The 20,590-nt window shown below is 51.7% G+C and overlaps 1 long non-coding RNA gene across 1 annotated transcript; it reads right to left on the reverse strand.

Moving 5' to 3' along the window:
• LOC138917029 (uncharacterized) lies at nucleotides 1–18,641 on the reverse strand. The gene is made up of 4 exons (XR_011424357.1): nucleotides 18,513–18,641; nucleotides 10,086–10,484; nucleotides 4,140–4,737; nucleotides 1–721 (listed from the first exon to the last, which is right to left on the reverse strand). It is a non-coding gene; the product is annotated as an uncharacterized lncRNA (long non-coding RNA).
• Nucleotides 18,642–20,590: the final 1,949 nt, after the last annotated feature.

Raw genomic sequence — 20,590 nt, forward strand, 5'->3', positions numbered from 1 at the left:
CTGAGCAAGAAGTGAGATTTATTTGAAAGGAAAAGTACACCATCCAAATGGGGTATTTTGTTAGTTACCTGTTGCTGCGGTAACAAATTATCACAAACTGGGCAGCTGAAAACAACAGAAGTTTATTCTCTCCCAGTTCTGGAGGCCAGAAGTCCAAAAGGAAGGCATTGGCAGGGCTGGCTCCTTCAAAGGACTGTGAGGGAGCACCCGTCCCCTGCTTCTCTCTTAGCATCTGCTGGCTGCTGCCATCTTTGGAGATCTTTAGCTTGGATGTGTCTGCATCGCTCCATCTCTGCGTCCATCATCACATGAGCCTCTCTTCTGTATCTTCTCCCCTCTGTCTGTGTCTTCTCCCCTTTTAAATCCACCACTCGGATTGGGGGCCACCCAGAGAACCCAGGAGGATCTCCTCTCAGGATCCTTAATTGAATTATCTCTGCAAAGATCCTTTTCCAAATAAGGTTCACATTCACTGGTTCAGGGTGGACACATCCTTTGCGGGGGCTGCCGTTCAAAACAGTGCAGGTATCCAACACTATTACCCCAGGCAGGAACTGCTTTCATTGCTCACGAGGTATGATAGCCCACATTTGCCAAGTGTTTATCACATGCCAGACACCGTGCAAAGTGATTTCCACCCATTAACTCAGCTCTCCCGCTTGCACTTTGTTCCATCCGAGCATATGAAAGTGCGGCCATCCTTTCCTCAGGCCCTCAGCGCCTGCAGAACAATAGCGTGCGAATTAATTAGTGGCGCCGTCTGAAAGGGAAAATGAGCAACACCCTCACTCCTCTGCCATCCATCCTCCTTTGATGATCCAGAATTTGATCACTTTAAAGGATGTAATAACCCTGCTTCAAAAGAGGCATCCTTTTTATCTTCTCCAAGGCTTTCACTCTGCTGGGGACAAGGTTTCAGAATTGGACTGTGGTTTGTTTCTCTAAAGCTCTTTTAACGATGCTAGGTGTGGAGAAAAATAAAAACAAGTTTAAAAAACTTGTTTGTAAAGAACTTGGGGATTTTCAACAACCCTTGGTGTCAAGTAGTAGTAGCAATGAAATAAAGATAACAGCAATCATGAAGTCTAGCATTTATTTACGAGCACTCTTAAAAGCATTTGACATGCTCACTCATTTGAATCCCACAACAACCCCATACGGTAGGGACTGAGATTACTCCCCATTTTACAGATGAGGAGGCTTATTGAGGTGAGTAACTTGCCCAGAGCTCTAGAGCCAGTAAAGAGCGGAGCTGGGGTTTAACCCAGGAAGTCTGGCCGCAGGAGTCTCTTCTGCTGTGCAGTGTTGTCTACACAAGTGCCAGGTAAGTTCTAAGTCAGTCAGCAAGGAAGAAATCACCAAGGGTCAAAATTACTCTTGAAAAGCCTGGATATAGTCTATACAGCAGTGACTTTTTGAATTCAAATAGAGAGTTATTTTTGAAGTTTGAACTATTCCAGTGGTTCTCAACTGGGGATGATCTTGCCCCCCTCAGGGGACAGTTGGCAACGTCTGGAGAAGAGTTTTGTGGTCACGACTGGGGTTTCAAAGGGAGGTATTACTGGCATCTAGTGGGAGAGGCCAAGGATGCTGTTAAACATCCTACAGCACCCAGGACAGCCCCACAACGAGGACTGAATGCCCACGATGTCAGCAGTGCCAAGATTGAGAAACGCTGACGAAACTAAAGGAACGAGCAAGAGGAGAGTCTGTGTGTCCGTGTCTGGCAAGACGACCCTCAGACCACCCAGCCCTGGTGTGGAGGGGTCGGGGAGTGGAGAACGCTGCGCGGCTCCCACGTGCCGCAGTGTTTGCTCTTGTCTCCCGGAGCAGAGACAGCTGGCAGCCCCCAAAATCCATCCTCCTTTCATCTGCAATGAAAGGCCACAATTTTTAACCAGACCCACGGCCACCTGGACCAAAGACCACATTTCCCCACTTGCCTTGCAGCTTGAAGTGGCCAACTGAATGCATCTGGCCAATGGGACAGTGTGGACAAGTGTCACAGCTCCTGGGATGGAGAATTCCACTTCCAGGAAGATTCAGTACATGTACTTTTCCCCACTCGTCCCAATGAGCACAAGTAAAACCCGGGCATTGTATGTAAAACAATCATACAAAGACTCTGGAAGGTGGGGAGGAGAAGGCAGACCCACGGTGCCCTCAGGACCCGACGAGGAACACGGTGGCGAGTTCTCTTGCTTTTCCTTGTGCCTCATCCGGGCTTGGAGCTGAAGAAGCTGACGGCTTGGAAACGCCCACGGACACAGTCAGAAAAGCTCCAACAAATGCCCTTTCTTTGTTGCCAAAGGACCAGGAAGGGGCAGCCCAGCAAAATGGAAAACTTCTAGACAATACCCCCCCCCCCACTGAAGTCAAACACCGCTGAAGAAACTGTGTCCCCATCCACACCCATGCCAGCAAAGCCAAGTGGGAAGCCTAGATTTCCACCCTTCCAGGCTGGAATGAGGTGCCCCCCCCACACACACGCACATGCACAGCGTGGGATCAGAGAAGGCTGAGCAGAGCCTGAGACAGTCATCACTGCCAGGCAGCAAGGAAGCCCCCTCCCTCGGTGCCCAGTGCTGATGGAGACCACGTGGACCACTCCCCGCCACCCTGTAGTAATGAGGGGCAGCTCCCGCCCCTCCTCCCCCACCCAGGGTGTGTCGGCAGAGGCTCAGCAGAGAGTCAGGGCTTCTCCCACCTCTGGGCAGTAACAAGGCCCCCGCCCCCCGTGGCGTCAGTGGAGACCAAGCGTGGAGCAGTAACAAGGTACCCCTTCCCCTCCCGGTCAGGGGGGTATCTGTGGGGCCCAGTAGGAAGCTAGACCTCTCACCCCTACTCAACAGCAGCAAGGAGCCCCCCTCAGGTGTCAGTGGAGGTGTAGAGGCAACCTGGACCTCTACTCTCATCCCAAAGTAATGAGACGCCCTACACTCCTGCTGGAGCATGTCAGAGGAAACCAGCTAAAACAGAAGGTTTCAGTAAAATCCAAAGTCTCATAAAATAATGCTCAAAATGTCCAGGTTACAATCAAAATTCACTCATCACACCAAGAACCAGAAAGACCTCAAACTGAACGTAAAAGGACAATCCATAGATATTGTGTGACATCATAGAAAGGTACCTGATCTTTGTCCCCGATTCCTGGCACAGAGCTCCTAAAACCCTAGAATTTCCTGAGTGGTAAGGGTGATAGAGAGGAGGCGTTTGTGGGGACCGGACTTGGGCTGGGAATTCCAGAAAGAAGAAACGTCATGCACAAAGGCCCCCAGGGGCACCCGGAACAGAGAGGGAGCTCAAGTCTGCTTTAGAAAAGCAACATGGTGTAGAGTTCTGCAAGCCGGCTCTGCAGACAGATGAGCTGGGTTCTCACCCCAGAGGAGATGAGCATGTCACCCAACTGTCACTAATTAGCTGTGTGTTACGGATTGCAGGTCTGTGCTCTCCCTAGATTTAGAAGTTGAAACCCCAATCTCCACTGGGATGGTATTGGCAGGTGGGGCCTTTGGAAGGTAATGAGGTCATGAGGGTGGGGCCCTTGTGGTGGGATTAGTGCCCTGATAAGAAGACACAGGAGAGAGCTTGCTTGTGTCTCTTTCTCCGCCATGTGAGGATACAACAAGAAGCCGGCCATCTATAAACTCAGGAGAGAGCCTTCCCCAGGAACCCGACCATGCTGGCACTCTGACCTCAGATCTCTACCCACAGACTGAGAAACACGTTTCCGTTTTTCAGTCACACAGTCTATGATGGTTTCTTACGGCAGCACAAGCCGACTAAGACACTGTGTTATCTGAATTATCTAGAATCTCTGTGCCTCCGTTTTCCCATCTGTAAAATGGGGGTATGTTGGTGCCAACCTCACTGCATTGTTGTGCAGATAAATTAACCAGCACAGTACTTCCCAACAGGAATATGACATGGGCCTCACACATAATTCTGCCTCTCGTAGAGTGAAGTTAATTTTAATAAAATATTTTATTCACCCCAATCTATCCCAAAGATCCTCATTTCAACCTGTAATCAATACTTTCAAGATTATTGATGATATAGTTTATATTCTGGTTTTTCTACTAAATCTTGGAAACCCAGCGTATATTTCCTCCTCACAGCACATCTCCGTTTGGACTCACCTGTTTCAAGGACTCAGCGGCCACGTGTGGCTCATGGCTACCGTAAGGGACAGTGCCGCTGTAGTGGAATGCCGGGCGCATACTGAGAACTTGACACCTGTTGGCCACTATCACGTCTTCAGACCCAGGTCCTGGCACTGACAGGGGAGGCACAAAATGCCTGAACTCTAGCCCCTGCCCTCATGTTGGTTTGCAAACTGGCCCTGTACACGGAGGGCGAGGAGAGACTGAAGAAAGAGGCAGCCCACTCCAGACCAGTGGGCGGCAAGTGTAACCAGCAAGGAAACTTCCACACAAGGCTTGTCTTGGGCGCTGCCAGACGAATAGGTCTCTGCATCCACCCACCAGGATCTTCCAGGTTTATATAGAGGACTTGATGGGGTTTGGTCACGTGCACTGTCTGGATGGTCTCAGCAACACGTTACTATTTCAAGGCTGTGTCCTCAAGGCAGCTTCTAGTGCCAAGAAGGCAAGCAGAATGCACCATCCAAGGAGAGCAGAGGGGCGAGGAGCCTCCCATTGCCTGGGTCCAGCTCAAGGGTCCCCCGGCGGTCACATCCTCTCGATGACCTCCTCCACTCCTCAGGGAGCTGGGGGCCTGGGGAGAAAGACAGATAAGGCCAAGGAGCTTCGGAGGCCCTGAGAGAAAAACATCCCATGTATCAGGCCCCACTTGGAGGAGGGGAGAGGTCAACAAGGCTCTCTGGAGGTGGTGACCCCAAGTCGAAGTCTGGACAAATGAACAAGCATTAGCCAGGTGTTATGGACTGAAAGGCATTCCCACAAAATTCCGGTGTTGCAGCTCTAACCCCCAATGTCACTTATGTGCAGACCGAGGCTTTAAGGAGGAGATTAACGTTAAGTGAGGTCATAACGGTGTGGCCCCAATCCGATAGGAGGGATGTCCTCATCCAAAGAGAGACAGACACCAGGGATGCTCACACACAGAGGAAAGACCATGGGAGGACATGGCAAGAATTTGAAAAATGAACATAATGGGCAGGATCTCCAAATAGTGCCAGAAAGATAGTGTGGTGTAGTGGTGACATGAGAAGCTTCGAGCAAGATGGCCCAAAGTCCCACCTCTGCCACTTGCCAGCTGTGCAACCCTAGGCAAGTAAGCCAACCTCTCTGGGCCTCAGTTTGCCTATCTCTAGAGTGGGGATAATAATAGCATGTAACCCGCAGAATCGCTGGGAGAGTGGGAGAGTCCGTGCGTTTCAGGAGCCTAGGGAGACCCAAGCACAGAGCTAATACCCTCAGAAGACAGAATCTGTGGTTATCTGCTCATTCCAAAAATTGTCATCTGGGCATCCACAGAGTCCAATTGTTCTTTGTTGCTGCCATACCAAATCACCGCAAACTTAGCAGCTTAAAGTAACACAAATTTATTGCGTCACAGTTCCAATGGGTCAAGAGTCTAGCGTAGCGTGGCCACATTCTCAGCTCCAGGCCTCAGTGGGCTAAAATGCAGGCATGAGCAGGGCTGCATATGCATCTGGAGGCCCTGGGGTGACTGCTTCCAAGTACATTCAGGTCGCAGGCAGAATCCAGTTCCTGTGGTTGTAGGACTGAGGTCTCCGTTTTATTGCTGGCTGTCAGCTGGGGGCACCCTCAGCTCCTCGAGGCCCCTCTCTGGTCATTGCATGTGGGCCCCTCCATCTCAGAACCAGTACATCACATCCTCCTCACACTCAGACTCTCTCTAACTTCAACCTCTGCTCCACGGCACTGAATACAACACAGCCTGTGCCCTGCGAGAGCTCACAGCCCAGAGAGGAAGGCAGGCAGGTGGAGGGACATTTATGATGGAGGGGAGCGTGCACGCACAGCCTAGAGGGAGGAGCGTCAGACAGCATCCATGCAGACCCCCACCCCAGATCTGAGGCTGCACGACCGAGGAGAGCTGGGTAGACACCAGTCTCAGCTTACAGGTGAGAGAGTCCAGGCAGGGAGAACAGCCACACAAGACCTAGAGCTGAGAGAGAAGCTAGTGAGAGAATCAGATATTGCCATGTATTAAGAATATTCCTTGGGAGGCCGAGCTGGTGGTGCAGTGGTTAAGTTCGCACTTTCTGCTTTGGTGGTCTGGGGTTCGCCGGTTCGGATCCCAGGTGTGGACATGGCACCACTCATCAAGCCATGCTGTGGCAGACGTCCCACATACAAAGTAGAGGAAGATGGGCATGGATGTTAGCTCAGGGCCAGTCTTCCTCAGCAAAAAGAGGAGGATGGGCAGCAGACGTTAGCTCAGGGCTGATCTTCCTCAAAAAAAAAAGAAAGAAAAAAGAATATTCCTTGGGAACAGCTCTTGAGGACAAAATAGCCAATGCGTATGTGGACCTGACTAGGTGTCAGCCACAGTTCTGGCACTTTGCACATATTACCTCATTGAGTCCTTGCAGCAACCCCATAAACTCAGGACTATTATTATCTGCTTTTCCAGCCCGTCCCCACAGCCTGCGGCGGATGGACCATTTTGGGCCAGCTGCCAAAGCCCTCGTTATGTGGTCACCACAAAGAAAAATATTGAAAGCTCCGGTCCGCGTGATTTTCCTTCCCAATGCACATCTCTGGGGCCACAGAAAATATTTTGACACCTGCTTGTAGCCAGTTCCAACAAGTACCTTTTCTCTTCCTCACGCTGAACGAGATGCGAAAATTAAACATAAGGAGCAGTCCTCGCTTAGGACTGGAAGGACAGTGGGCAGAGTGGTTAGGGACAAAGCCTCGGGGCCCCAGCCAGAGTGCTAATCGCAGCTCTGCTGTGGGACCATGGACAAGCAACTTTGCCTCCCCGTGCCTCAGTTTCCCCACCTGGTATAAGGGGGGCGATAACCAGGTTGTTGTGACAATTAAATGACAATGTAATAAAGCAGGGCTCAAAGTTTTTCTGTAAAAGATCAGACGGTAAATATTTTCAGCTTTGCAGGTCATTTGGTCTCGTAACAACTAATCAGCTCTGTCACAGATAACATGTAAATGAGTGAGTGTGTCTAGGTTCCAGTAAAACTTTGTTTACAAAAACAGGCCATGGGCCAGGATTTGGCTATGGAACTGCAGTATGCTGACAACAAGCCTGCAACTCTGCCTCTTCCTAGCTGTGTGGTCTGATGCAAGTTACTTAACCTCTCTGAGCCTCAGCTTTCTCATCTATAAACGGGTGTGAATAGTTGAACCTACCTCCTAGGGCTAAAGGGAAGACTGGCGAGATACTGCATGCAAATCCCTCGGCACAGAGTCTGGCACGTGCTAACGACTCAGTAAATATCAGCACCTTTGATTATTCAAAAACCGCAGCCTCTTTTCCGAAGTCTTTGGGCATAGTCAGCCCTGACGTCCTCAGTTCTCCCTCCATGGTCATTGGACTGCGTTGTCATCATCTGCTTGGATGCTCATGCTCTTCTCCGCCACCTCTCCCCGTGAGCTCCTTGAGCCCAGGGTGGTGGGGCCTGGTACACAGCAGGTGCTCAATAAACACCACTAAAACGAATGACTACTGGACCTCTTTCCTAAGTCCCAAGCTAAACTGAACCCAAATATGAATTTTCCCTCCCAAATAAAGCCCAGAAACACCAGGCCGGGTGAGGCGAACGCACACCCGCTGGTTGGTCTGCCTTAGACTCTAGAAAACCAGAGAAAGATGTGGCAAGGGGAGACCAGAGGCACAAAGACATGCTTCAAGTCACACAGCAAGTCCAAAGCAGAGGAAGGAGCGGAATTCAGAGCCTGTCCGTGGGCTCATTCTCATTCACTATATCCCGCTCCTGTCTGGGTTTCTTCCGCTCTCCTTCGGACCACCCCACGGACGAATGCCCCCTCCGGGTGGAACGTCACTCGCACAGGTGGGCTGGAAAGCCCCTCTGGAGATCCTGAAAGGTGAGCTGGATTGGAGATTGGGGTCTTCTGCAGGGTGGGCCCAGCCAATTTCGAATTCCTCCGGTAATGGTCCACCGCCTGCCCAGTCATGACGGGAAACCAGATTCCCTCACCAAGGTGGGCTTTGGGGAGCCAGGGCCGGGATGCTCAGGGAGGAGAGCACAGGGACGGGTCAGCCCCCCTCAGATCAGGGAAGCAAGGAGGCGCTGGCTCGGCAAAGGGCCTCTGAAGGGGTCCTGGCTCATTACCAGATGCCCCACCTCAGCTTATCCTCAGGCTCCAGTACCTCTGGTCTGCTGCTGTAGCGATAAAGACAAACAGGGACTAAATTATTAAGGACATGTTCTGTGCTGGCTCTTGGCAGACAGGATCTCATTTAAGCTTCACAACAACCCAGTGTGGTAGAAATTACCCCTCTTGCAGAAATTGCTAGTTGCCTCTTGGCATCTTTTCTTTTCCTCTTAGTAATAGAGACCCCTCCAAATTTTAACAAGATGCATAGCCTTGGAGCCCAGGAAGAGGTAGGATTTCCCAGCCTCCCTTGCAACAAGGTGCAACCATGTGACAATCTAACCTGTGGGAAATAAACAGAGGGAACATGTGAAGCTTCCATATCACATGGAAAGTGATGGCTAGTCCCCGTTCCATGGTGTCTTGCGGGTGAGCCCGCTTTGCCATGCTGATGTTGGCAGAGCAGCAAAGTGGAGGGAAGCTGGGTCCCTGGATGACGGTGGAGTAGAGATGCCAGCCTTGGAGCGCTCATGCTAAGCCCCCTGGGTGAGAGAGAAAATAGACTTCTATATACTATTCAGGGGCCTCTTTGTTACAGCTTTGTACCCTCACTAATACATGCTTAGTCCCCTCATGAATACATCCATTTGGCAGATGAGGAAACAAGCCTCAAAGCACTTCTGTTAGTTGATCAAGAGTGTGGATGAGATGCAGCAGGTCAGGGGTCTGAATCAAGCTGAGTCAAGACCCCAAAGTCTGTGTTTTTCTCCTGAGTCATCCTCCCTCTCAATTACAAGAATACTGATGCACGTGGTTTATCAATTTACAAAGTCCTTTCACATACAAGCAGACTATTTTCTGAGCTTCGCTCCAGCCTCGTAGGAAAGATTACTTCTTTCATTTTACAGATGGGGAAACTGAGGCTTTAGCAGGATTCAGATGGTGCCCGAGCTCGCACAGGTGGTGAGAGGCAATGCTGGCATTTGAGCGGAGTCATCTGGCTTTCAAGGCAGTTCTCCTTTTCCTGCTCCACGGCTGCCCAGCTGCTTCAATATTGACAAGATACCCTGGGGACAGGCTTCACGGTACCTGTCCCCCCAGTAGAGAGGCCCCCATGAAGTCACAGATGGCCAGCGGTCTCAGGCTGGGGTCCCCAGCAGCAGACTCCGAGACAAGGTGTATTAGGGTTCTCTAGAGAAGGGAACCACAGGATCCATATATTTGTCATAAGGTATTGGCTCACATGATGATGGAGACGAAGTCCCACCATCTTTCATCTACAAGCTGGAGGCTCAGGGATGCCAGTGTGTGTATTCTGAAGGCCCAGGAGCCGGGGAGCCAGTGGTTAGATTCCAGGCCAGGTCTGAAGGCCTAAGGACCACGAGCACAGAGGCCAGCAGTTCAGCAACGTTCCAGCTCAACAGTCAGGCAGTCAATTCTCCTTCCCCTGCCTTTCCGTTCTATTCTGGCCCTCCACAGATTGGATGGCGTCCACCCACAGTGGTAAGGGCAATCTGCTTTACTCAGTCTACCAATTAAAATGCCATTCGCTTCTGGAAACACCCTCACGGGCACACCCAGAAATAATGTTTTACCAGTTCTCTGGGCATCTGGTGGCCCAGCAAAGTTGATGCAGAAAATTAAGCATCACACGAGGTTTCTGGTGCAATTCATTTCTTTGGGAGGGGATCCCAGATACATCAGCAGGAGGAAGAGGAAAGTGAGACAGGGAAGGAGGGACGGGCAGCCAAGGATGTGTTAACAAGCAAGATGCCCTGCGTGCAAACTGGAGCTCAGGACCACGGGGAACTCTGGGCAGGACGGGGGAGAACATACCTTGCAGCTTCCCTTTAAAGGGCGAGCGATCTTCCATGTATTCCACCAACTCTCTGGCCGTGTTGGCTGAGGGCTGTTTCCAGGAGTATTAACTCCCTGGTGCTTCTAGCCTTCCCCAAGCACAGGCAGATCATGCTTTACCCCAAAGGGCCCTCAGGATGGAAGCACAAGAAGATGGAGGCAGATGCTGGGGGTAGCTGGGGCGCCGGCACCTCCCGGCACACCAGTGTTAGACGGGTGATCAACTGGTCTACCCTCTTCACAGCACAGAAGAGAACAAGGAGCTCTCACTTTGGACTGATCGTTGATTCGGGTTCTAATTTCAAAACCACATTTGCTTGATTTTGAGATACCATCGCTTGTAAGAGGCACATTGTGTATAATAACAGCTTTCCTGGACTTAGAAGAAGAAAAAAACTACATTGAGCACACACACAAAAGGCATTCTAATTTCAGCTATGTTAAAAAGTTTAAAAGAAAGCATCTCAAACTCTCAACAATATGGCTTTGTCCTGCTGTCCCCATAAGAACACCTGCACCCTTCTGACCCTCCGTCCCAATTTGGGCTTAGAAAATGAGGTTACTTTGCTTGAAAATCGGTTCTGGGCTTTGAGGTTCTGTGATTTTCTATTTCCTTGCAACATCTTTGTCATGGCAACACAATGCATATTTGCATATCAAAACCATCTCTGCCTACTCCACACCTTAAAACAAGAATCAAGGGCCCACCTTCACATTTCAAAACATGCAACTTCAGCCCCTTTACGTCCAGGTTCCCTCCTCTGGGCAAGAAAAGAAGCCACAGTTTCTTCTTCGCTGTGTCAGTATCTTTAAAATGCACAGTTATTAATTAGATGCATTAGGGGCTGGCCAACTTTGTTACAAGGAGAAAGGGGGAGAAGTAACATTTATTAATTGACTTCTGCTCCCAGACACAGATGGCTTTAGATGTATCATTTCGTGCAAGCTCGGCAACCGCTCCACCAAGGAAGGAACAATCTTATGTCCAAGGTCACATCGCCGGCAAGTTGCAAATCTGAGACAATGTTGGTAAAAGCACCTACCGCCACACCCAGCATCTTGTCAGAGCTTAATAAAGACAGACAGAGAACAGAAACAGAGAGCAGAGAGGGAGGAGGAAAAGAAGAGAATGAAAAAAGGAAAAGAATTCCATCCCCCAAAGATTTACCTCCCCCTGATGCTGGACCACCTGAGGTTGCTAAGAAACACGGCCATGCGCGCTCTGCTGTCCAATTCCTAAAGATAGAGACTGGATCACTGCCAGAAAAGAGGGAGAAACTCTCCTTTTTCTTTCTTTTATCCATTTCTTCCCCTCTTAAATATTCTCCCGCCAACATCAGCCAGCCACACTCCTTGGGCACGAGATTTATTTTGTTATCTGTTCTCCGGTCCATTTAATTTTGCATGTCATCTTTTATTAGTATTTTCCTTTCTCCTTCACTCTGAAAAAGTCTTAGAGAATAAGAAATCTGGCCTCTTTCTAATCCTACGTGAATCTCCCAGGCTTTGTTTTCCCACTTTGGGATCATAAAATCAGCAAGCTGTCCATTAAGCAGCATTAGCACAGCATGGTCTGTGTAGGGCCAGCTGAGGAAGCTCCAGGCTGCCCCAGGCCCTGTTATCTTTGCAACCCATATAATAATTCCACCACGATTCCCCCCATCATGCATTTGGCTATTCAAAATCCATCTGTAAAATCCAGTGATCCTGGGAGAAATGACAGGTACCAGATACCCAATGGTTCTGAACTTTTTCTGATTGAGAATGTAGGGGGTGGAAGGAAGGAAAGCCATGAACTCTCTTACTGGACAAATGCAGACAGATGCAAAATTCCGCACAACCCCTGGACCCCAGAGGGAGAACCCCTGCTGGAATCTGTTATCAGCTGATACTTCAGGAAGTGGGTTCAGAGGAAGGAATTATTCACAGTGGCAAGAATTGAGGCCCTGCAGAGAAAGATGCTAAGTCCCAGCAGGGGTGGGGGAAAACAGAGCCTAAGGGACAAGGAGGACGAGAGGATGGGAAAGATGAAGTTAGTTTTGAAAGCTAATCCTGGGATGAGGAGGAGGAAGCAGTTACCAGAATCTGGAGACAGAGAAAGTTGTAAGAAGAGGGCTGTGGGATGGGAGCTGTGACCTTCAATCAAGAGGTCCACTTGACCCTGACTGACCCTGCGAAGAGGTCACAGGAGAACAAGCATCCTCACCTCACTCCCCCTCCTCTGAATGTTATTGCTCCCATTTTATAGATGAGCAAGATGAGGCTCAGAGACATGAAGTCATCTGTCCAAGGCCACACGGCTGGGAAATGGAACAGCCAAGATTTGAACCCAGCTCTCCTCTCTCCGAGGCCACAACCTCGACCCTTGACTATCTCACAGGCCAGCCAAAAGGAGGCTGGAATGAATGTGTCCCCAGAAACCTGGATAGCTCGGGTTTGTTGTGATCCAGCTGAGGCCAGTTTGCAAAATTTAGCTAATAGAGACTTAAAACACTGAAGTGTTGTGCTCCCGGAGGGACCGCGGGAGAAGCAGATCTTGCAAATGAAATTTACCAACAGGGTAATATGCGTTTGGTTCCAACTGGTGTCATTATCATCAATCACCAAGCAGAGCCGGTCCCTGGGAAGTCCGTCCCAGGAGCATCCTAGGCCCTCCTGAGCCTTCGCCAGTGAGCCCAGTGTCCCAGGCCTGGAGGGAGGGGATAAAGTGCACCCAGGAGTCTTCATCCTTTGAGACTCGGTCCTGGCAAGGCAGAAGAAGCTGACATCGCCAGCAAGGGAAATGTCTCTCTTCCCCCTCGCCCCTCCCCAAGCCCCCAAGATGCCTGCCTTCAGTCTCCAAGTGGGCCCAAGATTGTGCCCACCCGAGGGTTGGGGAGCAGGGCTGGCTTCACCCCCTCTGCGGTCAGCTGCGACAAGTGGTCCACTTGGGCCCATTTGGGACGCCTCTCCGCCCGGTGCGGATGCTGCAAAAGCCCAGATGACGGGCCCTGGATGCAAGCTGCAGCGACCCAGCCAGGCAGGCGTCCCCTCAGACTTGGGGACACATCTTGCTTCTGCTGTGAAGACAGAAGGCAAATGAGCAGCTCTAACAAAGAGGGCGGCCCAGACCAGAGGTGCAGGGGGTCCTCCCTGAGGAGGTGATGTTTGAACTGAGATCTAACGGACAAGGTGGAGTTGACTCGGCGGGGAGGGGGGCCCTGTGGCGGCTCAAGGAGCCCTGAGTGAGGGGATAGGAACCACCCATGAACCAAGAGCCCCCGCTCGAGGACCTCGGCTCCCCACCAGGCACCACGCTACAGCTCTGATTACTGTCTCATTTAATCTTTACGACAACCGTCCGAGGTTGGCGATCTTTGTTGTTGTTGTTTTGTTTGTTTTGTTTTTTGCTTTTTGCTTTTTGAGGAAGGTTAACCCTGAGCTAACTGCTGCTAATCCTCCTCTTTTTGCTGAGGAAGACCAGCCCTGAGCTAACATCCGCACCCATCTTCCTCTGAGGTTGGCAATGTTGTTACCCCATGTTACAGATGAGGAAACTGAGGCTCAGAGAGGATCAGCGACTTGCCAAGAGTCCCACAGCTACAAAGCGGCAGAGGCAGGCTCCGTGCCCAGCTGGGCTCCAGGACCCGCGTGCTTACCCGTTGGCAAACAGGACAGGCTCTGTTCAAGCTGGGTTCTCTATTACCTGGCCAAAGACTGGAGGGGGAGGCAGAGAAGTGGAAAGAATCATCATCTCAGGATGGGGGCATCAGCAGTTTCTCTATTTTTTTAATCAAAATTTAGTGCTGATGCAGGAGTGTTTTACTAGTAAATGGAATGGGATTGGTGGGGGGAGGAGTGGATACCAGCCCTTCCCCCCACCCCAATATCCTGCCGAGGTGTCACCCTCAGGGCAGGAGTTGGGGGAGGCAGTCTGTGGCCAGCCGTCTCCTTGGGGAACAGCAGAGCTGGGGGCAGGCCGGGGGTGGGGTGCTGTGGATGAGAGAGACAGAGAGTAGCATTTCTCTCAAGAGCCCCCAGCTCACCTCCAGTCCCAAGGGCCGAGAACATGGCGATTAATGCAGGAAGGCCATTTGGCTGTTATTAGCAATTTCGAGCACTCTGCCCTGAGCCTGGGCACCTTCTGATCCGAGTGGGCACTACTTGGGGGCTGCCCTCCAGAACTGTGTGAACTTTCTTCATACCTTCCAATCTGAGGCCTGTGGGCGGGCGGCCCTCTCCCGCCCTCTGGGAAGATGGAAGGAGGATGGGCCCATGCTCTTTCAGCAAAACACTGCGCCATCTCCTTCCGGAGGTCAGAAATGCTGGGAAGTCTCTGAGATTCAGCCCAAACATCCACATGGGCATGGCATAACAACAGTGCTCACATCACAGCGGCCAGTGCCCGCCACCTAGTGACTAACACTCGAGAAATGTTTCCTCTTACTGTTATTGTTGTTAGCGCCATTGTTGCTGTTGTCATTATTATTATCATTATTACTATAGGGATCCTTGTGCCACCACGCAGGACTGTTGAGATGATCAGTCCAAAGCACGTGGCACAGAGTAGAAGCTCAATAAATAATATCGATGTTTGTGATTATGATTACTCCACTGAGACATTAATGAAACAACCAACATTTTGGGGAATGTGTCCAAGGACCCAAAAAACATATAAAAAGGTACATAAGCAAAGTGTTCCCAGCCCAAAGGCCCCAGCCTAGCTCAGACTAGCAAAATAAACCAGGCATTGTGAATCTCTGCTAATGAGTCGGCAAGGTAGGTAACCAAACCAGAGGCATCTGTGGCCAAAATAGCCATGGCATTAATCCTACCGCTTGCCAAAGAGCAGGTAATCGGATCCAAACACTCCTTCCTTCCTTCCTTCCTCCCTCCCTCCCTCCCTCCTTTCTTTCTTTCTTTCTTTCTTTCTTTCTATCAATAAAGATTTATTTGACCTGGCTTGAAATTTGACCCAGCACCTTCATTTACTAGCTGTGTCACCCTGGAGAAATTATGCCCCTTCTTGGATTCATGGTTATCTCATGGACAAATTGGGTGTGATCCTTCGTACCTTGCATAACACTATATTTTCTTATTTTCTGTATTCTTGATGTTCTGGCATCTGGGAGTTTACTGACCAGGGATAGACTGCTTTTCCAAGGTTCGCTAATGCCTCCTGATAGCAATGACTTGCCTTGGAGAACGCCTCTCATAGGCAAACCCCCGTGGGTCCTGTCACCTCTCCCCGACACGGCCTGGAGCCCGTGGCCTCCTGCTGGGCCGTATTGGTTTCCTAGGGCTGCTGTGACAGATTACCACAGTTTAGTAGCTGAAAACAACAGAAACGTGTTCCCGCACAGTTCTGGAGGCGAGAAGCCTGAAATCAAGGTGAATGGCAGGTTCGGTCACTCGTGGGGCATCTGAGGGAGCATCCGGTCCCTGCCTCTCTCCTGGCTTCCTGTGGCTGCGGAAATCCTTGGGCGTTCCTTGGCTTTTGGATGCATCATTGCAACCTCTGTCTCCATCTTCACACCGTCTTCTCCCCTGAGGGTCTCTGTGTCTGTCTCGGGTCCCCTCCTGTCTCGTATAAGGACATCAGTCATCCAATTTAGGGCCCATCCTAATCCAGTAGGACATCATCTCGAGACTCTCAACTAATTACATCTGCAAAGACCCTCATTCCAAAATAAGGTCACGTTCTGGGTTCTGGGTGGACGTGAATTCGGTACAGGGACAAGGGAGACACTATTCAACCCACTGCCCCTGCTGTGCCCCAAATGAATGATCCCAGAGGAAAGGCGCCACGTTTTCTCAGATGTCAGACCTTTACACATTCATGCTCTTCTTGGCCCAAACCCTGGACTTCCTGCCATTTCTCCTCTCGGTGACTCTCTTCCTTAAGGCCTCAGGTTGGCTTTTCCCCAGGAGGCCGTCTCCTCCCTCTGGAGCGGGTTAGGCCTCCTGCTAGACCCCCCAGGGCTCCCTTACACCACGCCCCCCCCAAATGCTCATCATCCCGCAATGCTATCAGCTGTTAATGGTCCGCTTCAGCCACAATACTGTCCCCTCTCCGAGGGAAGCGGCTGTGCCTGCCTCACTCTAGGTCACGCGGCTGGAAGGTGGTCGGACCGGGAATCAGCAACAGGCTGACTGTAGACGCTAACGAAGACCCGGGCTGCTCACGGCTACCTGCCCGGGCCGGCGCGGCACTCAGATCATCACGGGCATTCGGATCTGGCTGATGGATAAGAGGGCAGGGCCTGGAGCCACCTGCTCGCTCCAACTCCTGACCGTCAGATACCGGCTGTTGGATTGTAGGCAAGTTACGTAACTCCTCTGTGCCTCCGTTTCCTCATTTGTAAAAGGAGATGAGAATGAGCTAGGGTGGTGTGGCAGATTTGATGTTCTAAAGATGGTCCCAACAACATTTCCCCTGCCACATGTTCTCCCACAGTGTGGGGTCTGTTTCTCCACCCCGTTCAGTCGGGGTGGGGTCGGTCGTGCTTTGCCCAACAGACCTCAGCAGGAGGGACCCTAGGCCAGATACGGGCATAGCCTTTCACCGGCCTGGCAGCACAGAACTCCCTTGAGACCACCTGCGGCAGACAGAATGGCCCCCTAAAGAGGTCCAGGAACCTGTGAGGATGTTACTTTATAGAGCAAAAGGGGCTTTCCAGATGTGATTACAGCTATGGACCTTAAGATCAGATTATCCTGGATCACCCCGTGGGCCCCAGCTGTCACATGAGCCCTTAAAAGCAGAGAGCTTCCTCTGACTGGAGGCAGAGAGATGCAGCAGAAGGAGAAGTCAGAGAGACTCAAAGCATGAAAGAGACTCATCCTGCTGTTGCTGGAAGGAGCCACCTGGAGAACCGGAGAGGGAATGTGGGCAGCCTCTGGGAGCAAAGACCAGTACCTGGGTGGAAACGAGGACCCCACTCCGACAACCACAGGTTCCTGCATTCAGCCAGCAACCTGAATGAGCTTGAAGTGGGTTCATTCTCAGAGCTTCCAGAAAGGAACACAGCCCCACTCACAGCTTGATTTTGGCTTCCTGAGACTCTGAGCAAAGGACCCAGTGAGCCACGCTGTCCTTCTGGCCTCCAGACTGTGACACAATCAGTGTGTATTTTTTTTTTGAACTGCTAAATTTGTGGTCATTTGTTACAGCAGCAACAGAAAAATGAATACACCCCACGCAGTGAGAAGCCCAAGTCACGTGGAAGGGTCCTGGTGGCTGAGGCCCCGTGGAGAGAGAGGCACCATGGTGCTGGGTCTGTGAGTGAAGACGCCCCTTGGACACCCAGCCCAGTCGAGCCTTCAGATGATTCCAGCTCCAGCTGCCCCTGACCCACGACTGCATGAGAGACCTCAAGCCAGGAGCGCCCAGCTGAGCCCAGCCAAGCCACAGAAGTGGGACACATAATGATCAGTTGACATTTTAAGCCACTAAGTTTCACAGAAATAGAAAACCGGAACAGTCTGTTATGAGGATAAATTAGAGTTAATGCCCAAAGCATTTGGAACAGTAAGTTTTTCATACATGTCAGCAAACGCACCTCCACTAGGATCATCCCCATTTGACAAATGAGGAAGCTGGGGCTCAGGGAGGTGACGGGACCTGCGGAGCTGGAAGGTGCCACAGCTCTGCCTGTCTCTGGATCCTGCTCTTCCCACAGCACCGGGCTGGCTCCTGACCCTCGAGCCCTGCTAGAAATGAAGGCGGTTGTGTCGCCTACAGGGCAGCTGACTTCCACGCAGCCAGACCAGTTAAACGTTGCGCCCGTATCTGACACGAGCTTCTGCAGCCGGTGAACACGCTGCAGGAAGTTGACGGCCCCCCACCAAGACTCCAGCATCACCAGATTCTCATCTGCTCTCAGGGCTCCCGGCAGGGATGGTGCAGCTAGCGAGGATGATACCCACTGCTCAGCCCCTCCTGGGCCCGAGGACCAAGCACAGGGGGCTTCAGTGTCACAGCCAGGGCTGCCAGGCTGCCCAGCTGGTGGCTTTGGGACCAGGGGGCTGGAAGATGGCTCCCACGTGAGCCTGCAGCATCCAGCTTCCTGAACAGAATAGCAATGACTGGGTCCCATCACCAGCACTCCCTCTAGCAGAAGATGAAAAAGATCAGACGTGTAGCTGATGGAGTCTGCCACTCTGCCCCCACCCAACTGTGGGACGCGGGGCAGGTCCCTTCTCCTTGGCAAGAAGCAGGGAAAGAACATAGCACAGAAAGGGATGTCCTTTCTCTGTTTTCTCTCCCTCCTTTACCTTCTCCCTTCTCCTACATTCTCTCCTCCTCATTTCTTCCCTCCTTATTCTCTCCTGCCCCCCTCTCTGGATCATTCCCTCCCTCCTCTCTCTTTCCTTTACATGCACACACACACCTCCCATCTTCATAACCCAGCATAGGGCACCAACCTGGCCAGTCGAGCTGCAGACAGAGTGGGGACCACATGCTCCATGGAGCTTGAGCCCAGAGGAGGCTGCCGTGGCCTCCAGAGGCATCAGCCTCTCCCCCGGCACACACAGTCTCCTCCCTCCCTGTCGCACCAGAGGAAAGGCTATGGAGGACTAAACGTCCTCCTCTCCTAGCCCCCGCCCATTCCCGCCCACCTCCGCCCTCTGGCTGGGATCCCACAACAGCCAACGTCCCCTCTACAGAGACTATGGAGGTGGCATTGGAGGTGAGGGACCACAGAGCCGAGATGTCAAAACCCCCTGGGCTCTGCCTGGTGACTCTTGAGATTTCCTTCCTGCCCCGGCCTCGCCTTCAGGATCTGGATCACGCTTGGGTGTCGAGAATTTAGGCAGCATCCCTGTGGTCTTCGAGTTACTGTGTGGTGGGGGGTATGTCAGACCACTCTCTTCCGCCACACCCGCCACGCCCACCGCCCCTTCTCCTCCCCCGACTCAGCTTCAGAGCTGACGGAGCCTTCTCTCCCTCCTGTGTTTTGTTGGGAGCCGACAGGAGAGGAATGAGCTGTTGGGCCCATACAGCCGTCTCTCAGACGTGTCCCTGAATCTCCAGCTTCTCTTCTTGGATGCTCATTATGGCAGGAGAAAAAGATGCCCTTGGGGAGACACCACAGCCTAGGGAAAGCGCTGAAGAAAGCTCACAGGTCTGAGTCACGTCCAGACATCACCACCCGTATCTTCCATCCAGACGCCTTGGAGCGGGGAGGGGCGTCTAGGAAAATTGTCCCATCATTGTTTGGTGTCCGTCTGGCTGTCCTGAGAGCAGACTCCACGGGACACATCTGAATGTCCAGGAGAATGAGCCGCCCCCTCCCAGGTGTGTGGCATCACAGGAAGGCAGCCTGTGACAGGCGGGGCAAGAAAGAAGGCAGCTGTGCCATCAAGACTCAGCCTCCATAGTCTGGAACAGCACAGAACCGCACAGCAACGTCGCGTGGCGAGGCTCATCGGGCCCACACTACAGATGAAGAAACTGATGCCAGGAAGGTGAGACAGCCTGCCCCAGGTCACACAGCTCACTCCTGGATGCAAACTCGGGTCTACCCAACTCCAAAACCACGGCACCAGCCTCCAGGTGGCGGAGGGATGCCCGCCGACTTCCCGGCAAAGCCTGCATTCAGCAATGCTGCCGGAGGCCTAGAGATTTACCCCAAAGCTGGGAGAATTATGCAGTTAATTTCCATTAGGACTAATGGAAGGAAGGAAGAGCCATTTTTCTTATAATTAGAAAAGAATTCAACCTTCACAGCCAACGAGTCTAATAGCTCAGCTTATGTAACAAAAGAAAGAGAAAAGCAAATGGATACAATTAGAGAAGAGAAGAAACAATTCAGATTACTGGGCGCAGAAGCAATGAGGCGCAGGGAGAATTCGATCCCAGATGGAAACAGTTCTCTCCGCTAGTCAGAGTGGATGGCAAATCCCGTCACGGTCAAAGCTTGTCGAGACTCCAGGGTGCGCCAGCTCGGCACATCATTTGCAGCATCTGCTAGTGACCCCGTGGGGACAGGATATCATTATGCCCATTTCAGAGATGAAGAACTGAGGTTCAGAGAAGCGACATGCCTCACCAATCATTGCAAAATGCATCTCATCATTCAGCACCTACTCAGCCGGCGCCTACTGTACGTCAGACACACAGCAGGAACAGAATAGATACTCGGCAGAGCAAGGATGGTCCAGGATCCAAACCCGCCCCAAATCCACTCCCCTTCAGAGCAGGAGCTCAATCGATATTTGTTGAACGAATGAATTCCTTCCAAGTTTCACTCCACGGCTATCTCTTTGTCGCCGGCAAGAGTTCCCGGCAGAGGGGAGCTGGGGTGGGACATCACAAGCAGCTGGGGCTCACCAGTGCCCGTCAGCTCCTCGCGCCCCATTGATGGGCTACATCTGTGAGAGCCAGGCTTCGGTTCTGGTCCCGCAGCCCCAGGGATCCCACACCCTCCTGCCCCTCAGTGGCCTGCGTTAGACAGTCCACAAAAGGTGTTAGCTAATGGAGTATTGATTTTTTTTAAGAA

The sequence above is a fragment of the Equus caballus genome, chromosome 13, assembly GCF_041296265.1.
Source record: "Equus caballus isolate H_3958 breed thoroughbred chromosome 13, TB-T2T, whole genome shotgun sequence".
Classification (NCBI taxonomy): domain Eukaryota; kingdom Metazoa; phylum Chordata; class Mammalia; order Perissodactyla; family Equidae; genus Equus; species Equus caballus.